Here is a 7,326-nt window from a genome sequence, read left to right as displayed (position 1 = left end):
GGAGGAGAAAACACCTACTGTGGCTAAGCCATGCTCAGTCTCTCACTTCCAGAGTTCTACCATGTAACTTGGTATCTCAGCTGACTACCCAATGTCTAGATTCTTCCCAGCCCAATTACAGAGCTAACATTTATTTTTTTTTATTTCTATTGTGCTTAATGTATGGTACATATTTTACCTACATTATCTTATGTAATCCTCACAAACTCCATATGAGGTACATAAAAATTCTATTTTGTGGGTGTAGAGAAGGTGAATAGAATTACCCAAGAATTTGAGCCCAGCTTGGCCTAACTCTGGTACTCTGGCATATTGTATCTCATCATACTGAGCCTTTTAAAACAGAAAGTGGCTAGTAGGGTTGAAAAGGTCAGAGGGGTTGACCAAGGTAAGAAAGGGTCTTTGGATTTCACCCTTAGAAAATCACTTTTGTGCTCATTGTACTAGTGTCCTAGGGCTGCCCTAGCAAAGTCTGACAAACTGGGGGGCTTAAACAACAGAACTGTATCGTCTCCCAGTTCTGGAGGCTGGAAGTCCGAGATCAAGTTGTCAGCAGGGTTGGTTCCTTCTGAGGGCTCTGACGGAGAATATATTCTGTGTCCCTTTCCATGCCTCCAGTAGCCTTAGGCATTCACTGGCTTGTAGGCGGCCGTCTTCTCCCTGTGTGTCTTCATATTGTCTTCCCTCTGTATCTATCAGTCTCTGTGCCAAATTTCCCCTTTTTCTAAGGTCATCAGTCTTACTGGATTAAGGCCCACATTAATGATGTCATTTTAACTTGATTATCTCTATAAAGACTCTATTTCTGTTTTAATTTTTATTGATTGATTTTTTGAGAGTGGAAGAAGGAAAGAAAAAGAGAGATTTGTTTTTCCACCCAGTGATGCACTCATTGGTTGACACCTGCATGTACCCTGACCAGGGATCAAACCAGCCACGCTAGCGTATGTGGATGATGTACTAACCAACTGAGCTACCCAGGGCAAGACTCTGTTTCTGAATTAGGTCACATTCTGAAGTACTGGGGTTAGCACTTCAGTGTACAGATTTTGGGAGGACATGATTAAACCTGTAATACACACTGAATAAGCACTTTCAGCTCAATAACTACAGAATTCAAGGAAGGGATAAGGACTGTGATTTAAGGTGACAGGAATCAACTGGGAGCTAGAGGAGGCTCTCTCTCACATTTTCCAGGTGAGAGAAAGCCTCCAGGAAAAAGAGAGAACTTCAAGAACTATGGAGAGAGGATACCTGATGGAGCAGAGTCTGGCAGGGAACTGGAGGGGGTGCGGATCCTCAGAAAGAAGGTAGGATGCCACTTCTGCAACAAAGGAAGAAGGGAGAGATTTAAACAACTGATATTTATGTGCATTTCTGGGGACATCTGCATCACAAAAGCACCAGTATCATCCCAGATTCTCCAGAAGCCTGCCTGGTATTTCTTCAGTAACTTACAGTTAGAGCTTTATAACTTTATAACCATTTGATTTGCAGCTCTATAATTCTCAGGTATTGCTTACCACTTAATACAAAGTATCACAGGAGCTTTCCCATAGTCATTTCTAGAAAAACAGAGTGAACAAATGAGTGCATAAATACAAAGAGAAGAAGGAAACGTCACAGAAAATAATCAGGTTTTATATCACACTGCTCTGCATGGGTGAAGTTAAGCAGTAAGGCAAAACCTATGGGCACAGGCAGGGAGAAAGCTCTGAGCAAGGCACATGTCTGTGCCAGGAAACATGACGGAGAACAGTCCTCCATTCACATCTGCTCATACTCCAATAACAGGACACTAGGAGAGAACAACTGCAAAATCCATTGTCTTCATTTCCTGCTATCATGAGCAGCAGCTACGTGTGAACTGAAAACCTCATCATACAATGAGCAGTTTCAATTAAAAGGGCACTTTATTGCCTAAAATTCAGTATTTCAAACCAGTTGTCAAAATCCAAAGCGATTAGAGAAAGGGCAAATCCTACAAATTGTTGCAAGGTGAGCATTTTTGAAAATGGACGTTTTGGATGTTGTGACTGACCAGCCAGCAAAGTGCCAGTGATTCTAGCGGTGCTGTGTGGAGTTGGCCCTGGTGTGCTGACCTGGGACTTGGTAAAGCTTGGCTCTTGCTACCTCATCATGTTCATATCGGCACATTAAGAAAAGCTCATTAGGGAAAATTGAAATGCTTTTTCCTGGATCTTTTAGAAGATCAGTGCAAGCGTATGGACTGTAACCTGAGAGGTCCCTGGGTGCCCAACTTCTCTCTTAATCATGAACGGTGGCCTTAAGAACATAGCACAGAAGGCAAGTATGACAGCATTACCAGTATTTCTGTCTCCCTTCCCAATTTCTCTTGGACTCGTGCACATTGTATTTATGAAAAGAGTTTATATATAGCTTACCTGCCTAAAAGCATGATTCATTCCTTATAAAACATATCTTGTAATTGAGCACATACTCTATACTCTTTATTCTCTCACTAATCTGACAGTTCTCCTTTGAAATGAAAAGCTCTTAAAAACCAGCTGCATGTGTGTGCATGTATGTATGTGTATCATAGCCAAGAGAATATTTTAGTATTTAAATCAACAGGGGACAAAATTCAATAAGCCTATCCCAAAAAGAAAATGAAGTTTTCAGAAAACCTAACAGGTTCAAACATTAAGCCTTTTCCCTTCAAGGTATGGACTCAAAGAAAGAGATTTTTGAAATGTTATATCAAATTACATAAAGTATTATAGAGTCCCACTGCTCCACTGCCTGTTTATAATTCAAATATTTTCTTTTCAAAGTAGAGTTCATATGAAGAAACAAACTACAGAAACAATGCCTGTGGAGTAATGCAGTCAGACGATTTCCTGCTTGGTTTTCTATTTTTCCCTTTTCTCTTCTCCTTTTGGGATCTAAGAGGCAATTAGTATTGTCTCTATGCACTCTGGTTAACCATGGCAGAACTCAATTCAGAAAGTCCAACTGTTGCTCACTCACACCAATTAAAGGGCTCTGTGCTTAAATATGCTCCAGGCCATCTTTCATAAATGAGTCTTTCTGACCAAAATTCTCAGTTGGGGAAAGGCACTGAAAATTAATTAGTACTATTCCTGGGTACCAGTGAGGATGCTGCAGTGCCACTGAGCTTTAGGAAAGCTCACCTGGGACTTGAAGCTATGCTCAGAATTTATATCAGCTCACTGATTCTCTAAATTGATTCTTACAAATGACAGATACTGGCAGACAAGTTTCAGGGAAGGTAAAAGTCAAAGAGCAAAGAATCAAAAGTTGGGCTGAGCTTTCAATTCATAATACATATGGCCTTGACCTTCCACTTCAGAAGATATTTGTTTAGCAAGGATGGTGACTGAGGTGAAAAACAGCTTTGGGTCCTCTTTTGTGTGACCTAATGTTGAATGTGAGAATAAACAATGTCAAATGTTCAATTAGTTGGTCTCAATCGGGTCTTCTCTATCCTATCACACCCTTCTCTATCCTATCACACCCCAAGTCAAAAAAAAAAAAAAAGAAAGAAAGAAATTGGCAAAGTACTAAATTGACCTGTCATGATGATGGAGTGCAATGATGTCTTAATTATAATACATTGCATTCACTAGAGCAAAAAGTGGTTCTATTATAATATTTGCTTTGACACATTTGTCACTGCCCAGTATATTTGCCATCTTGTAATAAAATTATGAGGAAATTATCTCCCACCAAATATTTAAATGAAGGGGGAGTGCCCTTACATACAGTCAACTCTGAAGCCCTCCCCCAGAACTAAGGGAGAGTACAAGGTCTAACAAAGTGATGAGACTCCTGGAAACAACAAATTTTGTTCTGCGTTTACTGTGTCAGCCAAATACATGGGGTCTCTCAGATCACCTCAGTGGCATCTCTGTTTCAGTTATCTTTGCTAGCTCTTCCCGATCTCATTAACCTTTAACTGTTAGAGGGTCACATGGCCCAGTGTTCACACATCTTCCCTTCTCTACACTTACTCCCTAGGCAAATTCATCTGTTTCATATTTTTGTTGTTGTTTTATTTTTATTTTATTTTTGTTGTTGACACTATTAGAGATGTCCCCCATCTTTTCACCTATATGCTGACATCTCATATATATGGTGTGACAAAAGTAGGTTTACAGTTGTATGTGAAACACCATTTATTGTTATATTATTATTTATTTATTGTATTATTTTTCATATGAACAACTGTAAAACTACTTTTGCCCCATCCTGTGTGTATGGGGGATGTGGGTGTGTATATATATATCTTCTGAAGCCCTGATGTGTACATCCATCTTCCTCCTCAATAGCTCCACTTGAATATTTAATAGGTGTCTCAAATATAATGTGTCCAAAACCAAAACCCAGACTTTCCTCCTAAACCTGTTCCTCCTCAATTTTCTCCATCTAAATTCATAACAATCCCATCATTCCTGTTGCTCTGGCAAAATCCTTAGAGTCATCCTGACTTCTCACAGTCACACCCCATGAGAAGGAACCTCTGTCGGTAATACCTTCAGAATACGTGTAGAACTCCATCTCTCTAACTGCCCTGGTCCACTGCAGATTGCTGCTTGCTCCTTAACTTCTTTAAGTCTGTTTTCAACACAGCGGGCAGAGTGATCCAGTTAACACATGTTAGATCATATTGCTTCTCTGTGCAAACCCTTGTACTGGGTTCCAAGCTCTTCAAGTCCTTGTGCTGGACTACAAGACCGTCCATGATCTTCTCCTCCATGTGAGCTATGACTTTGTATCCTACCATTCTCTGCCTCCTTTACTCAGCTCCAAACACCTGACATTTCACAGACTTGACTAGACATAGGTCTATCTCAGGGACTTTGCAGTTGATGTTGTCCCTCTACGTGGCCTGTTTGTCTTCCCCAGATAACTGCATGCATCATTCCTTGAACTCCTTCAAGTGTTCACTGAAAGGGTGTATTCTCAGTGAGGCCTTGCCTTGCCACCCAATTTTATTTTATTTTTTTTCTGCCTGTAATTTACTTATCTTTTTAAGTTTTTTAATTTTTATTCAGTTACAATTGTCTGCATTTTCTCCCCAACCCTCCACCCCACTCCAGCCAGTCCCACCTCCCTCCCCCACCTCTACCCTCGCCCCCCAATTTTGTGCTTGTGTGCCTTATATTGCCACCCAATTTTAAATGGCACACTCTCCCATTTATGACAGGGGCACTCCTTGTCCCCCTACATACCCTTGTTTTACTCCATAATCATGACATAGAGTACAGAAACAACATAGAGCACAATTTCATTTATTGTTTAATTCTGTGTCTCCTAATACTTCAATGTATGTTGCATGAAGTCAGAGATTTATTGCTGTCTTCTCTGCTTTACCCCTAAGCCCTAGAACAGTAAATAGCACATAGTGGGTGGTCCATAAATGTTCATATATATAACTGGTTACACATTGGCTTCATAATCACCAGTCACAGTTGGCACAGTTCATCGTGTAGGCTCAGGGTGAACTTCTGTTTCAAGATTAAAGTCATTTCATCTATATATCATTTTCTTAAGTACACAGTGTCATAGGAAACTGTGTAGAGACAACCAGAGCCCCCTGCCGCCTCCTTCTGTCTCCTGGAGCGCCTGGTTGGAGGCAGACACAGTCAATGCAGCCAGATGCTGGACTCTGAGGCCTGGTTCTTGCATTCAGCCATGTAGCCGTTGAGATAGCCATTGGTCTTCCGCTTGGAAAGCACTCCATTCAGGATGTCCTGGATGTGCTTCATGATGAGGTTGATGGCCACTGGATTATCTACCCCTCTAGGGATTATCACATCCGCATATTTCTTTGTTGGCAAGCAGAATTCCTCAAAGGCACGTTTGGTGAACGTAACGTACTGGGATAAAATCTCGTCCAGGTCCTCCCCTCTTTCGCTGACATCTCTTAATACTATGCGGGAGAGCCGGGTGTCCGCATCTGAGTCCAGAAAGATCTTCATCTGGAACAGGTCTCGCACTTCCTGGGAGTAGAAGGCCAAAGTGCCTTCAAAGAGGACCACTTTCACGGGGTAGACAGTGACCGTCTCCTCCTTCCGGGAATGGGAGACAAAGTCGTACACGGGAATCTTCACGGTTTCCCCTTTGGTGATTTTTTTGAGAGTTGTGAGAATGAGTTCATTGTCAAAGGCATCTGGGTGATGGAAATTGAACTGACCTTTCAGGGCTTCGGTCTTCTGCTCTGAAGTGAGGACGCGGTAGAAGTTGTCCTGGCTCAGGATGACCACCTGCTTCTGGTCAGTTTCCACTTTGCTCTGCCGCAGAAGGTCCACAATCTTTAGACAAAAGGAGGACTTGCCGCTGGCGGTGCCCCCGCTGACCCCAATCAGGAAGGGCTTGCCGTGGGCATTTGTCAGTTTGTGGTTAAGTAGGGTCGGCTTGCCGTCGCCGTCGCCGTCGCCATCGCCGGCCATGGCTGAAACCACCCCTTCTCAACGGCCAGCACGCGCTGACGCACGAGCGTTCTCTAAACATTCTTTGAATAAATTAAAACTCCAAGGCAACCAGTCAATTCAGAAAAATGAGATAAACGTATTAAAGTAACTGTACATTGATTAGAATGTTAAGTCCAGCCAACTATTTACTATTTGTAGGGGAAAAGGGTGTGTGTATGTGTATTGCGATAGAGAGACAAATAAAGAGAAAAAGAGACAGAGCGTTTGTCACTTAGCAATGAACCAATAGGAGACAGAAAAGGACATGGGGTGACTAAGCAGAGATGCTCCCAACCTCTGGGGACCCACCAAAGCCAAGGCCAGTTTTGCAGGCCTAATGTTTTATGAAAATAACTCACAAAGTTATGATGAAGTATTATGGACAAGCCAATAAGCCATACAAAAAAGGCAGATTCATCCAACCCCAGGCTAATTTTTTTTCATTGTGCTACATAAAATGGCTATAATAAGTTATAGCTATAAACAGAATTACCAAGTCTGATTATTTTTTATCTGGCACTTCATCATCAATAGAAAAACATACTAGGCTCAATAGAAGGAAAATGATAAATGCTACAGGAACAAAATGTGGTTTATTAACAAATTAATAATCATGTTTGCCTATTCTACCAGAAAGCCCTGCCTTTCTTGCTACTCAGTTCTGCCATTTGAGTAGAAAAGCTATCTTCCCCCCAAAAAATTAAAATCAGGCACTTCATCTCAACCTGCATTTTTTTTATGATTTCATATTTTTCTTCCCAGATATATTGTACCATGACAGAATTTCTCAGATGAAAGCAGAGTTCAAGGTAAGTTACCATACATAAATCTAATTAAATATTTGAGAAAAATAGGTCTTTTCATCCAG

At 41.3% G+C, this 7,326-nt stretch overlaps 1 pseudogene; it reads right to left on the bottom strand.

Annotated features, from left to right (window-relative positions):
- Positions 1 to 5,630: 5,630 nt before the first annotated feature.
- On the bottom strand, positions 5,631 to 6,437 carry LOC112299995 (uridine-cytidine kinase 2 pseudogene; annotated as a pseudogene).
- Positions 6,438 to 7,326: the final 889 nt, after the last annotated feature.

Source organism: Desmodus rotundus, chromosome X (genome assembly GCF_022682495.2).
Source record: "Desmodus rotundus isolate HL8 chromosome X, HLdesRot8A.1, whole genome shotgun sequence".
Classification (NCBI taxonomy): Eukaryota; Metazoa; Chordata; class Mammalia; order Chiroptera; family Phyllostomidae; genus Desmodus; species Desmodus rotundus.
Note: the sequence above shows the minus strand (reverse complement) of the source record. Positions and strands in the feature narration are given on the sequence as shown.